This window comes from Ochotona curzoniae, unplaced genomic scaffold (genome assembly GCF_017591425.1).
Source record: "Ochotona curzoniae isolate NIBS_2020 unplaced genomic scaffold, NIBS_Ocur_1.0 contig_883, whole genome shotgun sequence".
Lineage (NCBI taxonomy): Eukaryota > Metazoa > Chordata > Mammalia > Lagomorpha > Ochotonidae > Ochotona > Ochotona curzoniae.
Window position 1 is genome coordinate 35,812,994 of NW_024466599.1, and position 22,712 is coordinate 35,835,705.

Below are 22,712 nucleotides of genomic sequence, written 5' to 3' on the forward strand. Positions count from 1 at the left end.
TTTTAAAAAACTATACATTAGACTTCATAGCATAGCAATAGCTTAAATTTATAATTTCTTCAAAGGGAGAAGAGATTCACATGTCCAGCAAAACAAACTAGTAGTGTTTTCTCTAACTATACCTATTTTTTGAGGCTGAAATTTTTGTCAAATTTAATATTATAGCAAGTTCTTATGCCTTTTTTAAAAAAAATAAATAATTTCTTGGCATCAGTATACATTTAATATTCTTCTGCTTTAAGACAATACAAGGTCAAATTAGATGTTAAGCTGTTCCATCCTTCAGATACATTCTTCACTGCAAGCACCATCAGTGACATAAGCAAACTCTTGGAGTTTAGGGGCATGGATTTCCTCAAGTTTGGAAGCAATGAATAATGAGGTAATTCCAATGAGTTGAAGCGTATTTTTATTTATATCCTTTTGTGTCAACATAAATCTATCCAAAAAAAGTCTTGTGCAAGATAAAATGTTTCTCTGTGAAGTGTATATACTTTGCATACCTCTAAAAGCCAGTCCAGAAGTATGGACCTCATTTGTGGTTCCAAGTCAGAATTCAGAATGCTTGTCATGAGTATATCTGTTTTCCTTTTTTAACATGTTTAGCTGTCCCCAGCTTCAGTCAGGTAAGGTGAAGGATTAATAAATGGGTTTGTGAATCTGTAATTTGTAAATCTAGAGAATCATTTGCTCCTATATCTTTGTAAGGTGTCTCAATAACAATGCAAGGACTGACTCCCCCAGACAATACAGGTGGCCAGCAAGTCCTAATCTCACACTGATACTTCTTGGTGACCTTTTCCTCTTTTTCTGACATCCTGGGCTGTTTTTCTCCTCTTGGCTTGGATTATCTGGGCTTCTGGCAGGGAATCCGTCTGACTGGGCTGGGGCTACTGAGTCTTGACATTCTCTTCTTCCAGGTGAAGGAAAATTCCAGGAATGCCTTGACGGGCCACCTGCGCCCCGCTTCACCTCACCCACACGGCCGGGCAGCAAGGCGAACAAGCTCCTCATAAAAGTCAGCCGGTTCGCTCCGACCCCCTCACGCTGCATCTCTTTCATCTGGGCCTGTAGCTCCCACAGTCTGAGGCAAAGCGGGGAGGCGGCTGGAGCAAGCATTCCACGTGGAGTGACGGGATGGCGCAGTCCTGAGGTGCACCCCCCACATCATAATTCTTAAATTGGTAATCGCCCCACCTCCTCACCTCACATGCTCTCCCTTGCCCTCCTTTGAGGGGTGGAAGAACAGACTGGCACTAAAACCAAGGCAAACGCTTCAGGTTAAGGGTGGAAATGATCCTTTATTCCATGTCCACTGCTCAGCAGCTCCCCAGTGGGTGGGCAGGTGGGAGTCCAACTCAAGTTTCTGATAGAACTTACATGTAAATATCTTGACTGCCTCCTCTGCCTTACTTAGTATCCAAGTAACCCTTGGAAAAAAATCCCTTCAATTCCTTACCCAATTCTGAGCAATTGATCCTAAAAATATGCTTTCACTTCTTAATTCTCCATTCAACTTTCCTAAGACCCTATACCATTTCTTCCATTTATTTCTCTTCTTATCTGAAGATCATATTTTCTTGAATTCTATCCACTCATCAATGTTTTAAGATATGTAGAGACAATTCTCTTTTTCTTTTTTCTTTTTTAAAGATTTAGTTATTTTTTATTAGAAAGGCAGATTTACAGAGAGAAGGAGAGACAGAGAGAAAGGTCTTACATCTGCTGGTTCACTCCTCAAGTGGCCACAACTGCTGGAATTGAGCTGATCCAAAGCCAGAAACCAAGAGCCAGGAGCTTCTTCTGGGTCTCCCACTTGGGTGCAGGGTCCCAAGGCTTTGGGCCGTCCTAGACTGCTTTCCCGGGCCACAAGCAGGGAGCTGGATGGGAAGTGGAACAGCCGGGACACGAAGCATCACCCATATGGCATTCCAATGTGTGCAAGGAGATGATTTAGTGACTGAGCCATTGCACCGGGCCCCTCTTTTTCTTTAATAAAGATTTTTACTTTTTCATTTGGCAGTCAGCACTACTCAGAGAAAAGAGAGACACAGAGAAATCTTCCATCTGCTCTTTCACGTCCCAGATGACCAGAGCTGAGCTGGTCCAAAGCCAGCAGCTTCTTCCAGGTCTCTCCCACGTGGGTACAGAAGTCCAAGCCATTTTCCACAGACACATTAGCAGGGAGACAAATTGGAGGTAGAGCAGCCAGGACCAGAATGTGTGTCAATTTGGAATGCTGGTACTGTATGCAACACTACACCAAGGGCTGGTCAGGTCTGGGATCACCTTAGATGATGTTTCTTTGAGGATCCCTCAACTGAACCGCTGGACGCAGAACTTCAACCATGAAAAAAATTATAGGTTCCATGGTCTGACCGTGGAATGCTTGTGGCATAGCTGGGCCTCCTCAATGGCTTAGACAAAACAGGACAGCATGGCCAGTTGCACATGGAAGATACAATGGTACATTAGAATCTGCAGAGGACACCTGGTACCGGAACAGAGAACAGAGGACAGAACAAATTGACCAACTACCCCAGCCAAGTGTTGGCAGTGAAAATCTAAGCAATGGTGACACTAAGGTGAACAATGTCAGCCAGTGGATTCTGGAGAGATTTCATCATGCTTGGGGTGGCGAGATTGGCAGCAGTTCAGAATTGTTGGACTATCAGAACCACTTGAGCAGTGCCCTTGGAGCATGCCCCACATTGGGGACCCTGGGATGGTTAGGAGGCTGGGTGTGGCTCCTCACTTTATCTTCCTCCTTTCCCCAGATTAAGGAAGGAAAAAAGAGAAAGTGGAAACAATGACCTTATCCATTTTCTTCTAGCCCTTGACCCTTTGAGCCCTAGCCAACTATGTAAAGATCATTAAATAAATAAATAAATTTTTAAAAATCACCTGAGGGTCTATAAAAACTCAGGCTGTCACACTCCCTATTCCCCAATAGTTTCTCAGTCAACAGGTCTGGACTGGGGCCCGAAATCTTGCATTTCCACAAGTTTCTGGGTAATGCTGGGAGTGCTTGCCCAGAGACCACACCTGAAGAACTACTAAAGAGAACAATCACAGAATTTGCTCCCCCAAACTTCTCTGAGTCTAAAAAGGAAGGAAAAGGAGGGTGAGCAATAATTCAGTATTTACAGATTCTTTATGATTCGGGGATAAAAAAAATATATTTATATATCCCACTGTCCTCTCTAACTTGGGTCAGGGTGCTTTCCTTCTCTTTCTTTGCAGGGGGGGGGCAGTGCTAGTTTTAGAATTTTGAAAGTTATGCCCACTCTCCTGTGGTCCAAGCTCTAGCAAAGTCTTTGAGGTCTGTCACTCGGTGAAAAGGCACCACACACAGACAGCCATTGAGAGGACATGAGCTGGGGGAGGACAGAGCTGCCAGGGAGAAGGGGCACAAGGCAGCTTCTTCACACTACAGACAACTGGTTCAAAACCAAAGCATCTCGGTGACCCAATGGCAGCCATGCAGGAGTTTCTGCAAAATACAGTGCACACTTGGTCCCTCCTCTGAACAGTTCATGTCTGAACAGAAGGACCCGTCGAGATAGCTAGGGTGGAGATTCTATCAGAGCCATGGGTGTTATCTGAAATGGTTTGCCCTGAAGCTGTCATGGCTATGTCTCATTGTTGATTCTGCAAGGGGATAAGGAAAGGGTGGAGTGGAGGGAAATCTTACTATGTGATACTTGGCTGCCAAATATGTATTTACAATATGGAAATTAATAAACATGAATTTTCCATACTCAGTTCCCAGAACCACCACCATGAAACAAATCGCTATGCAAAAATGTTTAGTGCCAACATAAACAGAAGTAAAAGAAGCACAAACTCCATTGGAATGATGGCATCACAGGCATGGAGCCTAGGGCTACAGCACATGATATTTCACACCTATGACAAGTGGGTACAAACTCAAATATCTACAGGAACCAAGTCAGGAACACAAATAATCAAAGTGGCCAAAATAAAAAACAATTCAAAAGCCAGAAATAGAACCAAACATTATTCTTAATGAGCCATTATTTGGGCAGGTAAATAACAGTATTTACACTATCATAGATTATTAAGTTTTTAAAAGATGTATTTATCTATTTGAAAGTTACAGAAAGAGTGCAAGATCTTCCATCTGTTAGCTCTCTCCCTGATGACCATAACGAGCTGAAACAACAATAAAAACAAAACTTAAACAAACAAACACTGCAGTTTTGTGGCAAAGTTGATGAAGCTGCCTGTGACTCAAGCAAACCATATGGGCATCAATTTATACTCCAGCAGCTCCATCTCCAATCCAGCACCCTGATAATGGCCTGGGAAAAGCAGCATAATAAGATGGGCAAGTGCTTGGCCCTGCCCCCCACATAGAAGACCAGGACAAAGCCCCTGGCTCCTTGTGTCAGCCTGGCCCAGTGCGGCTGTTAGAGCCACCTGGGGAGTAAACCAAAAGGTGTAAGATACCTGGTCCCCCCACACCCACCAATATACACACGCACTTTACAACCCATACAAATAATTTGTTCTAAAGACATATTCAATTTTATTGGCAAGACAGATTTACAGAGAAAAGAAAAGAGAGAGCAAGATCTTCCATGCACTGGTTCACTCCCCAAATGGTTTCAATGACCAGAACTCAGCTGATTTGAAGCCAGGAGCTTTTTCGGGTCTCCCATGTAGGTGCAGGATCCCAGGCATTGGGCCATCCTCTACTGCCTTCCAAGGCCACAAGCAGGAAATTGGATGGGAAGTGGGGCAGCCTCAGTGTCAGAATCAGTTGTCAGTGTCAGCCATTTGGTTGGTTTTACATGGCTTTTCTTTTCTCGGGGGGTGGGGGGGGGAACACATATATACTTTGTCTGCCTATCAAAACACAGGCATATTCCTCATTTTCACACAAACACAAAATGTTCTCCCCTCTTTATTTCTTTTTTATAATTGATTTATTTTATTTTTATGATGTTTATATAGTTGAGAGGGGGGCATGCCCATGAGGACTACCAATTAGGGTAGTAAGGGTCAAGGAATGGGGGAAAGTGAATAAGACAACTGCTTCCAATCATCTGTTTTTCCTGTTCCTAGGGAAAGTGGGAATTGGGGAAAGAGCTGCTCCCAGCGGTCCAACTGCACCAGCATGCAGAAATGGGGGATGGCCACTCAGTGTCATCCTAGGGTCTCCAATGTGGAGCATATTCTGAGGGTACTGCTTAAGTGGTTGATTTTGTTGATTTTATCGCTCCAAGATTGAAAAAATCCTTCCAAGGTTCAGTGACTGACAGTCCATCTCAGAGTCACCCCTCACCCAGATACTCACTGCCAAAGTTTGGGAGGGAGAGTTATCCAATCTGTTCTGTCCTCCATGGTACAAGACGTCCTCTGCAGGCCTCAATAGACTGGTTGTCATGTCCCCCATGTGCACTTTGGCATAATATTCGCTGCACAGGCCTTAACAACTGGGGAGACTCAGTTCTGACACATGTACCCCATGGTCAGACCACAGTTCTTGTGATTCTTCCTGTGACTGAAGCTGAGTCCAGTGATCCAGTTGTGGGTTCCCAAAGAAACCTCACTAGCCTATGCAAGAATGAAGTGAGGGATTGGAGGTGGGGGCACACAGTGTGAGGAACATGTTCTTTTCTAAAACTGATGGGTGCACCCCAGCTCCAGCCAGGGGTTAAGGTGGTTTCTGCATCTCCTGACCTTCCAGATGTTTTAAACACTGGAAAGGCAGATTTATGAGAGAGGTATGGGGAAGGGGATGACACAGATGCGTTAAAGTGATGGAAAGAGAAGGAGCACCTTGAGGGCCAGACACATGATCTACATCACATCAGGTTGGGACATCTCCTGGCCTATTCCTTCCCACACTCATTGTGCAACTAAAAGTCTACCAACACACAGCCATATTCTTAGTGTCACTAGCAAAACAAACAATGACTCTCTCTCTCTCTCTCTTTAAAGATTTATTCATTTATTATTGAAAAGTACCTCTTTCTCATTTGGTTTTCTTTCATGATTTTTTATACTTTTTTTTTCAATCTCCCAAGTGTACCACAGGCATTCTATATGGATACTGGTTCTAATCTGCTCAACTTTTTAAAGATTTATTTATTTATTTAAAAGATTTATTTTTATTATTATTTTTTTAATTGGAAAGGCAGATACACAAAGAGGAGAGACAGAGAGGAAGATCTTCCGTCCAATGATTCACGCCCCAAGTGAGCGCAACGGCCGATGCTATGCCGATCCAAAGCCAGGAGCCTCTTCCGGGTCTCCCACATGGGTGCAGGGTCCCACAGCCTTGGGCCGTCCTCGACTGCTTTCCCAGGCCACAAGCAGGGAGCTGGAAGGGAAGCGGGGCTGCCGGGATAGAACTGGCGCACATATGGGATCCTGGGCGTGCAAGGCAAGGACCTTAACCACTGTGCCACCGTGCCGGGCCCAGATTTATTTATTTTTATTGGAAAGTCAGATATACAGAGAGGTGGAGAGACAGAGAGGAAGATCTGTCCGATGATTCATTCCCCAAGTGAGCGCAACAACCGGCGCTGCACCAAGCCGGATCCAGGAGCCAGGAATCTCCTCCAGGTCTCCCACATGGGTGCAGGGTCCCAAGGCTTTGGGCTGTCCTCAACTGCTTTCCCAGGCCACAAGCAGGGAACTGGTTGGGAAGTAGAGCCACCAGGACCAGAACCGGCGCCCATATGGGATCCTGGGGTATTCAAAGCAAGAACTTTAGCTGCTAGGCCATGCTGTCAGGCCTTCAATTTTTTTTTTTAAAAAAAGATTTATTTATTTTTATTGGAAAGGCAGATGGATATACAGAGAGGAGGAGAGACAGAGAGGAAGATCTTCTGTCTGATGATTCACTCCCCAAGTGATTGCAACGGCTGGAGCTGAGCCATTCAGAAGCCAACAGCCAGGAACCCTTCCAGGTCTTCCACTCAGGTGCAGGGTCCCAAAGCTTTGGGCAGTCCTCAACTGCTTTCCCAGACCACAAGCAGGGAGCTGGATGGGAAGCGGGGCCTCTGGGATTAGAGCCGGCGACCATATGGGATCCTGGGCACGTTCAAGGCAAGAACTTTAACCATTTAACCAGTACGCTATCGTGTGGGCCATAATCTGCTCAACTTCTAACCCCGCTCCCTTGATAATGCATTTGGGAAGGCAGTGTAGGATGGCCTAAGTGTGCCCCTGCACTCATCTGGGAGACTCAGAGGAATCTTCAGACTCCTGGCTGCAGCCGGGATCACTTCTGGCCTTTGAGGCCATTTGGAGAGAGCCAGCAGATGAAGATGTCTGTCTCTCTCACTCTTTCTCAATCTGTAAGTCTGCCTTTCAAATAAATACATAAAATAAATTTTTTTAAAAAGAAACCAAAATTCTGGTGGGATGGGGTAAGACATGACTGGTGAGTGGTAAAACATTGGGCATATCAGAGCACTGGGTTCCACTCTTGGTTCTTTGTTTGCAATCCACCTTCCTGCTAATGCACAAGCTGGGAGACAGCAGATGATGGCTTACAGAATTGGGATCTTGCCAACCACATGGAAGACGGGGCTATTGGCTTTGGCTTAGCCCAACTGTGGTTATTGTGGGTGTCTCAGGAGTAAATCAGAGGGCAAAAGGGAGGTGTGTGTGTGTGTGTGTGTGTGTGTGTGTGTGTCCCTCTGTAACTGCCTTTCAAATAAATAAAGAAACTTTTTAAGATTTTGGAAAAAAAAAAAGAATTACTCTGTATTAAATTTGCATAGACCTTTTTGTCATTATTTCCCAAGCAATATAACAACTATATATACAGCATTTACAAGGAAAAAGGCATCATCAGAAACTGAGAGATGATTTAAATCATATGGGAGAATGTGTACAGTTCAGATTACGCCATTTTATAAAAGGACTTGAGCACCCACCCACTTTGGCATTGGCAGGGTGCCCTGGGACCAATCCCCCACTGGTACTGAAGAACCACTGTCTTCAGCATTTACTGACAGTACCAACCACGCGGTGTGCTCATTTGCAAGCATAACCGCACTTCAGGTTCACCACAATCTCTGAGATAGGCACTACTATCAGACCAATTTTACAGACGAGGGAACTGAACTTCAGATCTTCAAGAAGATCTTTGCATTCTACTGTTTCAAAATTAGTGACTAGAAAACCAATAAAACAAAATACCTGTGACACAAACTAGCAGTGATGAGTGAGATAAAACATGGCAGAACTTCGGTTGACTAATTATGAAGTATTGCAAAAAGATACTAAAATTTGAATCAAATCAGGCAAATACTTATAAACCTAACAGTGCCAGTAATCCCAAGGCATTTGTGGATGGTAAAAGGGGTCAATGGTTTTCTTGCTTTCTTGGTAAACAGGCCTGTGTAACATGCAAGTAATAGAACCAGAGTGTTGAAGGAATGAAGTTTATATTTGCTAGGATACAGCAACGTTAGTATAACCAAGGACCAAAAAAAAAAAAAAAAGGCTTTAATAAAATCTAAGCTTTTTTCTGTCTCAAGTAACTGTCTAGATGTCTAGACACAGGCTGGTAGCTTTGTTCTCCAGGTTCCTTCTATTTTATTGTTCATACTCCCTTTGTTTCCAAGGTTGGGATGAGCTCATCCCATCAGGCTGCTTTCACACAAAGGGAGAAAGAGAACAAAAGAAAGCTTTCTCAGTCTCTGAAACATAGACCACATACACTTATGCTGCAAAAATACATATATAGTGTATCTGTGGTATTAAAACTCTTAGAAGCAATTATAGAAAAAAAAAATCTAAAAAGGCTCTCCAGGGAAGTGATCATGAAATGTGTTGAGAAATGTATTTGGAAGGCAGGTACCAAAGTTGAACACAAGGCATCTGCTTCAAAGAACTTGGTCATGGTCCCGGCGCAGTGGCACAGTGGTTAAGGTCCTCGCCTTGCACCCCCGGGATCCCATATGTGCGCCGGTTCTATCCCGGCAGCCCCGCTTCCCTTCCAGCTCCCTGCCTGTGGCCCGGGAAAGCAGTCCAGGACGGCCCAAAGCTTTGGGACCCTGCACCCATGTGGGAGACCCGGAAGAGGCTCCTGGCTTTGGATCGGCATAGCATCGGCCGTTGCGCTCACTTGGGGAATGAATCATTGGACGGAAGATCTTCCTCTCTGTCTCTCCTCTCTGTATATCCGCCTTTCCAATAAAAAAATAAATAAAAATAAATCTTAAAAAAAAAAAAAGAACTTGGTCATAAAGATAAAACCTTAGGGGCCAACATTGTGGCACAGCACATTAAGTCACTGTTTGAAATGCCTACATCCCATGTGGGAGTGCTGGGTATAGACTCAGCTTCTCCACTTGCACTCCAGTTCCTTGCTAATGAACTTGGACTTGTGTCATCCACCAAGGATACCAGGATGGACTTCTGGCTCATGGCTTGGCCTGGAACAGCCCAGGCACTGTAGTCATATGAGAAGTGAATTAGTGGATCAAAGATCTTTTCTTCTCTTTCTCCATCTCTCTCTTCCTCTCTGTCACTCTGCCTTTCAAATAAATAATAGGTAAACTCTTTAATTTGGGTTTGAATAGTAGGGTTTTCTTTTTCTTCAGCTAGTGAAAACCATTTGGGAAGTGAGCCAGCAAATGGAAGCTCTTGATGTCACTTGGCCTTTCAAACCAACAAATCTAAAAAACAAAACAACAACAACAACAACAAAAAAAAAAACTGGCCACACAACTGGGTGGCCATTTGTACCAATTCAACTCAGTTTCTCCCCCGTAGGAGCCTTCGGGGGCCTGCTTGGGTGTTCCCTGGAGATGACAGTTGGTTCTTTCACAGCAGGCCAGCCAAGAGACCACGATGGAAACATCACTGTCTCTTAATGGTCCAGCCTTGGAATCCACACAGAGCCACTTCTACCACTGCTAAGCAGGCAGGCAGACCAAACCCAAAGCATTCACTGTGAATCTGTAAATACCAGGAGTCTAGGACTGGGTGGGAATTATGGAGGGGATTGGGTTTTTTTAATTTGAAAGAATCATCAGAAGTCCTACATTTGCATAAACAGAAAAAAATTATTCTGGTTCAGTTCTGGTCTGACCAAATGTTCGTTTGTAAGCCAGAATTCATTGTTCCTTTCTGGTTCTGCCTCGCACTCTTCCCACCTCTGGCAATGTGCCTGCTGTATCATCGTATGATGGCTCAGTATTTACTGTGCAGTATTTACCCCAGTGAGAATATAAGATTAGAGTCTTCTTCATCTGATGTTCTCCAAGGCCAAGATACTGCTAAACTTAAACAAAAAAACTCACCAATCTCTGTTAATTATTGGTAGGAAAGCCAGTCTGGGATTCAAGTGAGAAGCCTTCTTAATTACCTATTTAGTTCATCACTGATTTGCCGCATGAACCTAGACAATTTACCTAAAAACAAGCAAGCAATCTTAAAGAAATCAAGGTACAAATTCATCCATTTCAGTTATACATAATAATTTTCTCATCAACCACATTTTTTGTTAGATAATTAACACTGAAAGGCAAGTTAAAATCTACTTTCCTAGATGAGTATCACAGGAGAAACTGTGTTTAATGGGGGAAAAAACAGGCTTTGTGTAAATCATGACCTTTAAGATGATCTGGTTCTAGAGTTTCACTGCTGTCAAGCAATTCTACCATACTGGTTTCTACTGAAAAAGACTACAAGGAAAGCAAAAGAGCTTTTGTCTCTGGGCATAGTAAATTTTTTTTGGCAGAAGTTCAATTGACTCCCTCACTGTGCAGAGGCCAGATTTGTTTTCATTTGTATATTCATTACAATATTCCTGACCTATATAAATGTGGCTCTTCTTCGTATTCTTCTGAAACATCTTACTGGTTCCCTCATCTTTTCATCCATTTGTGTGTATGAGATTCATGCCCTTACCTAAAAACTACTCTTTGTCAGACATGTATCTACAACAACAGGAACAAGCGAATCCTAAAGTGAGAAAGTAGCCTGTAGAATTACATAAACTTAGATTTCAACTCTGGCTCGTTGAGACGCTCAGGGCTGCCGCACTGCCCAACTCCACAGGTGTGCGGGCCCTGCAGGTCTGTGAATGGTGCTTCTTTACGGAGCATTTGACCTGGGTCTGTACTGTCATGCACGCCAGTGGGGTCCAGAAGCTTGGATACCAGGAAAGGTCTTACCATTGCCTAACACGGAATGGCTCATTATGCCTGAACATTGTGTATACGAACTCTGGTTTGCGGTGAACACCTGCCTTACTTCTGGGAATCTGGAATATGGGTACATACTAAGCCCCCAATTTAAAAAAAAAAGTCTCAAATAATCTTCCCTGGGGACAATATTTCCACATCCTATGGAAATCCCTGGGAGCCTATGCCTGGGCCCTTCTAGGCTTCACCCTATGCTCCATTTCCCTTGATCAGTTTTGTTTTATATTCTTTCACTAGAATAAACAGATGTGAGTACAACTACCTGCCAATTCTTGTGAATTGTAGAGAAAATCATAGAACCTGGGTGGGCCTTCGGTGCTAGCCACATATTTTCCTTCATTGACTGTTTTTGCTCCCAAGATTATATCCTATACTCCAAAAGACTGGAGACTTCTCAGAGAAAAAACTGAAAATGCCTTCCTGGTACTGGGCACAATCCCACCAAGAGCATATCATCACAACAATCTAGAATAACAGAGTCTTTACTTCAGAAAGAAAAATAGAACCCATATTTAAAGGGACAGGAAATGTCATGGCATCAGATTTCTTTAATGGCAATACTGACTGCAGACACCCTGGAATTAAATCCTCACAATTTGGAGAAAATATCTAGACTTCCTACTCAGCTAAATCACAATTCAAGAAGAAGCGTAGAATAAAAACACTTAAAACATGCAAAGTCTTAGAAAATGTGTTATTTCTTAGAAAGTGGCTGAACTACGTGCCTCAGCAAAATGAGTCCAGCAAACCACGAGCTGAATAACAAGATCTAAAGCAGGAAGGGAGTGGGGAAAGATAGTTATGTAGCAAACCTAAACTTTACCTTCTAGTTCTTCTATTCAGAAGTTCATTCTACTATCACATTTTGAATTTCACATAGCTTTTTCCTGATCTCTGGTGGTATCTTTCCATAGTAACTTATTATTGTTTTACAAGTACAATAGTAATCTTTAGCTTGGTGTAAACTTAGATGAGATTGTCATATGAAGACTAGGAGCCGTATAAAGACAAAAAAAAAAAAAAAAGACGGGTCCTTGGCATTTGTTGGCTCATTTGATGGCACACTGGGGGAAAATCAGCTATAAGATGACAGAAAATTATATAGATAAAAGAAATAATCTGAGTCCATTATTTGGATCAAACACTAATTACGTGTGCCTAATCATAATAATATACTATTATGCACCAAAGTGGAAGAGCTCACTATAATTAGAGGTTAGGTCTTTAGGTTGGCAGCGTTCAGCATTAGATTTTTTCATAGGTAAGGTCTAGTGGGAAGTTGTTGGATCAGTTGAGGTGGGCAGCGGAAAGGTGTGGTGGCAGTCAGCCCTTGCTTCCTGGCCTGAGAGCTACCAGGTTCCCTGAGATGCCCCATCTGTCATTGGCCTGGCAATTCTCATCAGAACTGTACTGATGCAAGCACCATACCCTTGAACCTCCAGAAATGGGTGCTAAATAAGCCTTCTCTTCTTTTTCAAGGATTGATTTCTTTTTATTAGAAAGGCAGGTTTTACAGAGAGAAGGAGAGACAGAATGAAAAGTCTTCCATCTGCTGATTCACTCCCAAAATGGCCTCACAACAGTGGCAGCTAGGCAGATTCAATGCCAGGAGCCTCCTCCAGATCCCCCATGTGGATGTAGGGTCTCAAGGCTTTGGACCATCCTCCACTGTTTCTCAGACCATCAGCATGGAGTTGGATGGGAAGTGGAGCAGCAGGGACATGAACTGATAACCAAATGGATGTCGTGCTAGTAGGCTGAGGATTAGCTGGTTGAGTCATTGCACTGAAACCAACCCTTCTCTTATTGGTAGTCTGTGATGATGGTGAGGCAAAGTTGATTAAAATATGATACAAATTGTAATTGCTGATTTGACCAGATAAAATTCCAATTCAAAAGAGAGAAAAAGTAGAAATTGACTACAGAAAGAGTAAAGAGTAATTTCTCACCTTAAGTTGTTAATTCTCAATTTATCAAGGAAGTAAGTGGGAGGCTGTAACTATGATATAGCAGGTAAAGCCACTGCCTTCAGGGACAGCGTCCATATAAGTGCTGGTTCACGTTCTAAGAAGAAGCTCCACTTCTGATCCAGCTTCCCACTAAGGCTCCTGGGAAAGCAGCAGAGGATGGCTCAAGTCATTGGGACTCTGCACCTAATGTGGGAGACATGGATGAAGCTCCTAGTTCCTGGCTTCGGATCAACTCAACTCCAGTCCTTGTGGCCATTTGAGGAGTGAATCAGTGAATGGAAGATCTTTCTCTGTCTCTCCTACTCTCTCTAAAACCAGCTTTTCAAATAAAAGTAAATAAATTTTTAAAACTAAGTGGTGGTACATGCCATAAGAGAGCTCAAAACTTAATATTCAGGAAATAAAGGTATCAGCATGACTACTCTGATACTGACAATTATTTCAAGGCCCAGTGCGGTAACCGAGCAGCTAAAGTCCTTACCTTGCCTGCACAGGAATCCATACGGGCACCAGTTCTAATGCCGGCAGTCCAACTTCCTACCCAATTCCTTGCCTGTGGCCTGGGAAAGCAGTCAAGGATGGCCTAAAACCTTGGGACCCTGCACACATACAGGAGACCTGGAAGAAGCTCCTGGCTCCTGGCTTTGGATTGGCACAGGTCCAGCCATTGCAGCCACTTCAAGAATGAATCATTGGATGAAAGAACTTCCCCTCTGTCTCTCTTCTCTGTATATATGACTTTCCAATTAAAAAAATAAATATATATTTTTAAATTATTTCAAAAGAGAAACAGTATGATGTACAATTTTTCAATTCGTAATGAGCACAATGCACATTTTTAAAGATTTATTTATTTTTATTGGAAAGTCAGATATACAGAGAGAAGTAGAGACAGAGAGGAAGATCTTCCATGTGATGATTCACTCTTCAAGTGGCTGCAACGGCCGGAGCTGAGCTGATCCAAAGCTAGGAGCCAGGAAGTTTCTTACGGATCTTACACGCAGGTGCAGGGTCCCAAGGCTTTGGGTCATCCTTCACTGCTTTCCCAGGCCACAAGCAAGGAGCTGGATAGGAAGTTGGGCCACTGAAATTAGAAATGGCGCCCATATGGGATGCTGACACATGCAAGGTGAGGACTTTAGCTGCTAGGCTACTGCACCAGGCCCACAATGCACATTTTTAAAAATGTACAACAAATTCTACAAAACCTTTCATCACAGACCAATACCAAATCCATTTGCATTGCCATCACAAATATCTCCACATGCAAAAGGTAATGAAATACATCTTGTAGCTCCTTTTCCTAAAATATACTTTCCAAATAAGAAGACATTAAGAATCCTGACAACTGGGAACAGCAAAATCATACCGATGTTCTTTAAGTTATGCATAAAAGATCTGCAGAAAAGACAAATTAGGGGTGCTTTTTGATTCCACAAGAGTTTTCATAGAAGCATTGGCAATTTTAAGTAATGCATTGAGTTCTCAAGCTTTTTCTTAGCACTGAATAAAACAGAGCAGCTTTTGTATTTTCCAGCCAAGAAAGAACAATAATTACAGTATTCTACCATCTCCAATATATACTCAGGAATAAAAAAAATACAAACTTCAGATCCTCACAAGACAGCAAATTAATTCATAGCTCCTTTTTCTTAAACCAGCACTCGCATCTCCAGTCCTTATCAGTTAGGTCTCTCCCTTTGACCAAACCTAAGTGAGACAGGCCAGGGAAAGGGCAAAGGAGGTCCAGTGCCTCCAGAACTTGGACCTAGAAACAACGCCAAGCATGACATAACACCAGAGCCTTCTGCATTTGCAACATGCCTGTCACCCGCCACTCCGCCTCCCATCTGCACAAATGCCAGAGACTGGAAAGGGCAAGGCAACACTGATACTCAGCTGCGTTAATAAAAAGCAATTCACTTAAATGCCTCCACCTCTGCTCCATCCAGAGGACCGAGGGCAGGTGCAGGCCACAGGGTGAAGGGCAAGCACCGATGCTGCTACTAAGTGAGCCCAGCACAGGGACCTGAGCAGCGTGCCTTGTGACACTGGGCACATCCATAAACAGCCGGGCCTTCAGGGACATCCCAGTGAGGCTCCCAGGTGTGGCGACTCGCCCTCGCCTAAGCGGCCCAAGGGCGGAATCCTTGGCAAAACTCTAGGACCTGGGGAGGCAGCCGTGGAAGCAGGCCTAAGCAAAGGCGAGGAAAAGAAATGTTCCGGAAAAATCACGAGTCCCAGACTGCGCACAGCTCCTTGGCTTTCTGCGTGCAATTCTTGCAGATATTTTTCTAACGAAAAACATTAGGACATCAGAACACTCGAAACTTCTTGGGGGAGAGAGTAGTCAACGCTGACTTCCAGAACCTGCCCCGGCAACCAAGATTATCTGGTGATGAGCTAGGTTATTATATGGGATCTACAATGTTAAGTTTTGAAATTAAACTGGAGCTCTTTCCGGGATATTTCGTCCGCAGAGACACACTCCTTCGACCGCACGACCCGACCCTCCCACGCAGCCTGTGAGACCCAGGGTCTTTTTGCCTCACTAAGCCCTTCCCTCCCATCCCCGGCCTGGTGGCGGGCCCGCGCGCCAGGAGTCCACCGAGCCGGTCCAGACGCGCAGGAAAAATAACCGCGACTCGGAGGCCGAGGCCAAGCATGCCAGCCGGGCCCGGCGTTACGCCGTTGTTCTAGGGCCAACCGACACAGCCATACGCCCCAAACTGGCCAGATGCTGAAGACAGGTTAGCCGGGAAGCGGCAATCATCTGGGGCCACCAGGATTCGACTCCCGACCCCTGCCAACTACCGCGAAGCACGGCAAGCGGCAGCGAGCAGCACACGGAGCAAAGGATTCGCTCACCGCTTCAGCGGGTCCGAAACCTGCAGCGCGCCGGCGCCCGAGGCGCCAGGGCTCGGCTCCGAGGCCCCGGCTACCGGCCGGGGGGCACTTTCAGGAGGAGCGCGGTCCCGGGGCATCGCGGGCGGTGCTAGCTGCACCCGCGCAAGCTCACGGCGCCCCGCACGCCTCCCCTCCGGCCCCAGGGCGCAGGGCTCGGCGCGGCGGGGCCCGCCCACTCCCCCGGAGGCAGCCAATGGACGCGGAGCGCGGGAAGCCGGGGCGGGGAGAAAAGGGGCCCCGCGCAGCCCAGCGACGCCCGCCGGCCCGGAGCCGGCCACGGATGAGGAGGGTCGGCGACAGCCGAAGCTTCTGACTAGGCAAGGTCTTTCTTTCTTTTTTAATTCTTGGTCTGCTGTCATGTACAAAGCACCTGTTAAACCTGGACACAGAGCCTGGGAATCAGGAAAATGAGCCATAACCCCTACTGTTGGAGGTAACTCCCACTTAGCTAGCTAGAAGGATAAGCAGACAGAAGATGGGGAACGTGGCCGTGCTTTCTGGTGTGAATGGCTGTGGCGCTAGCAGGAGGTTAAGCACAGACTTGGGAGCCTGCATCCCAAATGGCAGAGCCGTTGGCCTCCTGGCTGCTCCACTTCTGATCCAGCTTCCTGCTAATGCACCTGGGAGGCACCAGGTGATGCCCCCAAGTGCTTGCGCACCTGCCGCTCACATGAGAGACCCAGATGAAGTTCCTGGTTGCTGGCTTGGGCTTGGTACAGACTGGCTGTTGCAGGTATTTTGAACAATGAGCCAGAGAAGGAACTCCGTCTCTGTATGGCATTCTAAGTGTATCACCCAGGCCTGTGGGAATTGGGTGGAGGTGGGGTATGGGGGAGAGAGGAGGATTGCAATGAGGCTTGTTATCTGCAGGTCTGATGGCCATCACATGGAGGAAAGGCCACAGGTCGTTAGTTTATCTTCTTCTTTTTCTTTTTTCTCTCTCTCTCTCAGATTTATTCACTTTTTAAAAAGATTTATTTATTTTTATTGGAAAGGCAGATATACAGAGAGGAGGAGAGACAGAGAAGAAGATCTTCCATCCGAAGATTCACTCCCCAAGTGACTGCAACGACCGGTGCTGCCCCGATCCAAAGCCAGAAGCCAGGAGCTCTTCCGGGTCTCCCACATAGGTACAGGGTCCCAAGGCTTTGGGCAGTCCTCCACTGCTTTTCCAGGCCACAAGCAGGGAGCTTGGAAGGGAAGCAGGGCCGCCAGGATTAGAACCGGTGACCATATGGGATCCCGGTGCTTGCGAGGAAGGCTTTAACCACCACGCTATCGCACCGGGCCCTTAAGATTTATTCACTTTTATTGGAAAGACAGACCAACAGAGGGGATTTACAGAGATAAAGATCTTCCTGTCTACTGGTTCACTCCCCAAGTGCCTGCAGTGGCCAGAGCTGAGCTGATATGAAGCCAGGAGCCAGGAGATTCTTCTGGGTCTTCTATGTGGGTGCAGGGTCCTAAGGCTTTGGACCATCCTTGACTGCTTTCCCAGGCCAGAAGCAGGGAGCTGGATGAAAGTGGAGCAGCATAAGAACCATCACCCACATGGGATCTCAGAGTAAGGATTTAGCCACTGAGTCATTGTACCAGACCCCAATGTGAACTTTCTATCTCACTTTATAATTTTCATTTATTATTTTATTGTTTTATGATGTATGTTGTTCACATAGTTGAGAAGGATGTATGCCCGTGTGAATCACCGGTTAGGGTGGTAAGCGTCCAGGAATGGGGGAAAGCAGATGAGGCAACTTCTTCCAATATTCCTTTCTGTCCTTGTTTCTGGAGTAAGCAGGGAGAGGGCCACTCCCAGAAACCTAACCACACCATTACCCGTGGCTGTGGGACAGCCACTCGATGTCATTTCAGGGTCCCCAGTGTGGAGTATGTACCGAGCGCACTGCTTAAGTGGTTTCGATAGTTCTGAGATGCTGTTGATTTCATTGCTCCAAGGTGGAGGAAATCCTTCCAAGGTCTACCTCACCCAGATACCTGATGTCAAAGGTTGGCCAGGAGAGTTGTCCAGTTTGTTCAGCCATTCAAGGTACTCCAGGCCCTCAGCCCTCAATGAGCTGTCATGTCCCCCATGTGCATCAGGGCATATTTTGCGCTGCACAGGATTCAACAACTAAGGAGGCCCAGTTCTGGCACATGCACTCTGTGGATAGACCACAGATTCTGTGATTATCCCCGTGGTTGGAATTTTGAGTCCAGTGGTCTAATTCAGAAGGTCCCCAAAGAAACCTCACCAGAGGTGACCTCAGACATGACTCCTGTGAATGCCAGCCCCTGTGGTGTCCAGCTCAGTCTGTCACTCACATTAGTCTACACACCATGGTGGTTGCAGCCACCTGGTCAGTTCTGTCTCCAGCCCCATCTCTTGAGAAAAACAATGGATGCTGCAACCCAGCCCAACCCTGCCCACTGTACACTTAGCCCTCACACACACCATTGGGAACTGCAGCCTAGTTGGAATGACCCCCAATAACTCCTATCAGGTTTGTGTCCAGCCCTAGTTACTGCACATGCCAGTTATGTATAACAGACTGGTCCAATCTGTCCCACATCTCATTCAGCTTTTGTACACATTAATGAGTGCTACAGGCTAGCTCAGCCCAGCTGATTCCACTATCCAGCCCATACTTATGGGGGTGGGTGCTCCTGCCTGTCCAACTCTGGTCTCATGTTTATGGTGGGAGCTGCAGCCCATTAAAGGGGTGCCCACAGTTTCCCTACAAAGCCCACTCCAAGCCCTGGGTCTTGCACTTTGCAGGTGGTTCTACAATCCAGCAGTAGCCCCATTCCTTGCACTTGTCAGCCAATGCTGTGGCAAAGCCCAACCAGCCTGCACCTACTGTGGCTAATGCATGCACCAGTGGATATAGTCACCAGCTTGGCTCTCCCCCTAACCCAGCTCACATGCAGGCCAATGGGTTTTGTATCCCTGCTCACTCTGGTCTGCCTCCAGTCCCAGTTTTCACACCAGTGGTAGCAATGGCCCAGCAGGGGATCCTCCACATTTCCCCTACTGCCCCCCACCAGGGTCTTGTCTATACTGGTAGGTGGCTTGGCCAGTCTGGCATGTCTTCCTCACCCTGGCACTTGCCGGTGGGTGCTACAACTAGGCTCAGCCCAGCCAGCCTCCAGTCTCAGCCCTTAAATGAACTGGCTGGTGTTGCAGCCCAACCCAGCCTATCCCACACCCTCTCCTGAGTCTCACATCTGCCAGTGAGTGTTATAAACTGACCCAGTCTGGCCCACCCCAAACCACAGCCACATGTATGCTGGCAGGCACTATAACCTGGCCTAGTCTGAGCTGCTCCAAGACTTGGTTCTTGCACTCACCCGCAGGGACTGTGTCCAGACAGAGGCGTTCCCCAAGCTCCTCTAGCAGGTCACCTCCCAGTCACAGATCTCATGCACACTGGTGGCTTCTTGGCCTAGCGTGGCCCAGCTCCTGTCCAAACATGTACAATGGCCTGTTTTGATCAGCCCACACCCATTCTGGCTGTTTAGGCACTGCAGTCTAATCCTGCCTGGCACACCACAAACCAGGGTCTCACGTGGTTCAGGGGGGACCAGCCCAGAGGTCCTACCCCCAGTCTGCCTCCTGCAAGCACAAGTGGGTACTAGACAGGCTGCTATTGTTAATCAATTTCTTGCAGATGCTTTCAAAAATATTCTGTGTGTTACAAACAAAACCAAGAGAAAACAATAAAGACATATGTATATGAACTTTTAAATAGTTCATGGAAAAATAGAATAAAGTGTGTAGGATTTTCATGAACATTTAAGTCCCTACATGGGCACACACAGCAGTCATAAAACACATACACAATGGTGCTCTGCATACTGTTTTTCCACTCTCCTGTTCTTTATTTACCATTGTATGTTGGAAAACTTTGATTCTTTGTTATGATTTCATAGCATTCCCTCAAATTATTATGCCAAGTTGCATTTATTTTATTGTTACTTTATTTTTGCTATTATAGTGTTACAGTCATTGTTCTTTTTTGAAGATTTATTTATTTTTGTTGGAAAGGCAGATTTATAGAAAGGAGGAGAGAGAGAGAGAATGCGCTCTTCTGTTTTCTAGTTCACTCCCCAAGTGGCAGCAATAGCCAGAACTGAGCCAATCCGAAGCCAAGAACCAGGAGCTTCTTCTGGGTCTCCCACATGGGTGCAGGGTCCCAAGGCTTTGGGTCACCCTCTGCTGCTTTCCCAGGCCTCAAGCAGGAAGCTGGATGGGAAACAAAACAGCTGGGACATGAACTGGTACCCATATAGGCTCCTGGCACATGCAAGATGAGAATTTAGCCACTAGACTACTACACTGGGCCCATACTAAAGATTGTTTCTAGGTTTCTAACATAGTAATATTTAAAATAGCAACCAAGGCTTTTGGAAGCTGCCAGTAATTTTTTAGGAGTGTAAAAAGAAACTAACAGCAACAAATGTGAGAACCAGAGATCTAGGACTGAATCTGAATCAAAGCAGAGTTTGTATCCTTTCTCTGCCTCACAGGACCACTTGCTTCTCCCCAAGGAAAGCATCTTCATTCACAGCTCTGAATGCTTGCTGTGCTGTTTCTCACTTTACAATGTCTGCTTACTTTTCTTCACCTGTCAAAACTCTGCATATCTTTAAGACACCCATACCCTTAATGGCATTGGCCTATGGTGATGTAGGTGCTTAGTGTTCCTTCAGAAGCTTCCCAATAGCAAGTGCCTCTATGAACTTACCACACAGTCTTTCTTAATGTTTAGTGACCACAACAACAGTGACAGTTTTACAAGGCCTGCATTGTGGTGTGGCAGGTAAAGCTGCCGCCTGGGATGCTAACGTGCCATCTGAGCACTGGTTCAAGTTCTGGCTTCTTCACTATCAGAGTAGCTCTCTGTCAGTACACATGGGAAAGCAGTGGAAGATATCTCAAGTCCTTGGGTCTTGGCCATCCATGTGGGCGTTCCAGATGGAGTTGTAGGCTATTGGCTTTGGCCTGGCTCAACCCTGGCTGTTGTGACCATTTGTGCAGTGAACCAGAGAATGAAACAGCTTCTCTCTCTGTCTCTCTTTCTCTCTCTCTCTGTCTCTCCTTCTCTCTGTAAATCTGTTTCTCTAATAAATACATCTTAAAAAAAATAATTCATCATGGTTTTTTTTTAAAGATTTATTTTTATTATTTTTTTATTGGAAAGGCGGATATACAGAGAAGAGAGACAGAGAGGAAGATCTTCCGTCCAATGATTCACTCCCCAAGTGAGCGCAACGGCCGCGCCACCCCACCGGGCCCAAAATAATTCATCATGGTTAAGCAGGACTCATCCCAGGGATGCAGGGACAGTTTAATGAATAAGCATAAATGCGTCGCAAAAATAGAATGAAGGTTAAAAATTACATGAGCATATCAAAAGATGCAGGGGAAAATACATTGTTAGAATCCAACATCCATTTATGATTTAAAAATAAACCTGAACATATTAGGTGCATAATGAACATATCTCAATATGAGCTATCTACTTCAGACCCACAGCCAGCTTCATGTTGAATGACAGAAAAACTGAAAACATTTCCTCTAAGATCTGGACAAGGATGTTCACTCTTAACACTCTTATTCAATAAAGCACTGAAAGTTTTAACCAGAAAAATTAGCCAAGAGTACATAAATTTAAAACAAGACAGTAAAATGATTCCTGCTTACAGATAATTGAGTCTACATATTGAAAAACCTAGACTTTACCAAAGGTCTGTTGGAACTGATAAGTTTAGGAAAATTGGCAGGATGCAAAATTAGCGTACACATTCAGTAACATTTTACAGTAAAGAACTCTTTTTAAGAAAGATTTACTTATTCCTATTGAAAAGGCAGGTTTACAGAGAGGAGGAAAGAAAGAGAGGAAGATCTTCCATCCACTCGCTCACTCCCCAAATGGCTGCAGTGACCAGAGTTGAACCAATCAAGCCAGGAGCCAGGAGATTCTTTTAGGTCTCCCACATAGGTGCAGGGTCCCAGGGCTTTGGGTCACCCTCTGCTGCTTTCCCGGGCCACAAGCAGGAGCTGGATGAGAAGTGGAGGATCCAGGACATGAACCAGCATCTTATGGGATCCTGGCTCTTGCAAGTGGAGGATCAGCCAATTGAGCCATTACACTGGGCCCAAAGAAATATATTTTCAGTGAAATGGAAGAAACAAGGTCATTATGGTAAGTGAAATAGGCCAAACACAAATATCCAATGGTTTCTCTTATATATGGAAGTCAAAAAGATCAATCTGAGTTTATACTAATGATTGGGGAAGATGGGAAAAGTAGGGAAAGAATGCCAGGACCAATCACTACCAGAGGTGCAGTTTTTCTTGTTTTTCTGTAAAATCCCCAGATACAAGCACAGTAGCTAGTGACAAGCTCTCCATGGTCTGGGTACCTCCACGTATACATTTAGTGAATGTCAAGCCAGTTGAGAAACTTCTACAAGATTTTCATGTGGGTCTTAGTCTACAGAAAATCCTACACCTGGAAAACACTGAAATGCATCTGCAAGATCCTGTAAGCCTGCTAAAATTAGAGTGTTGAGGCTTTACTGCTGGGAAGTGTAGGGCTTTCAGAGGGAAAGAGTCAAAGGCAGCTATGTT

The 22,712-nt window shown here is 45.3% G+C and overlaps 1 pseudogene; it reads right to left on the reverse strand.

The window, feature by feature from the left end:
* Positions 1-258: 258 nt before the first annotated feature.
* Positions 259-16,155, reverse strand: LOC121164636 (annotated as a pseudogene).
* Positions 16,156-22,712: the final 6,557 nt, after the last annotated feature.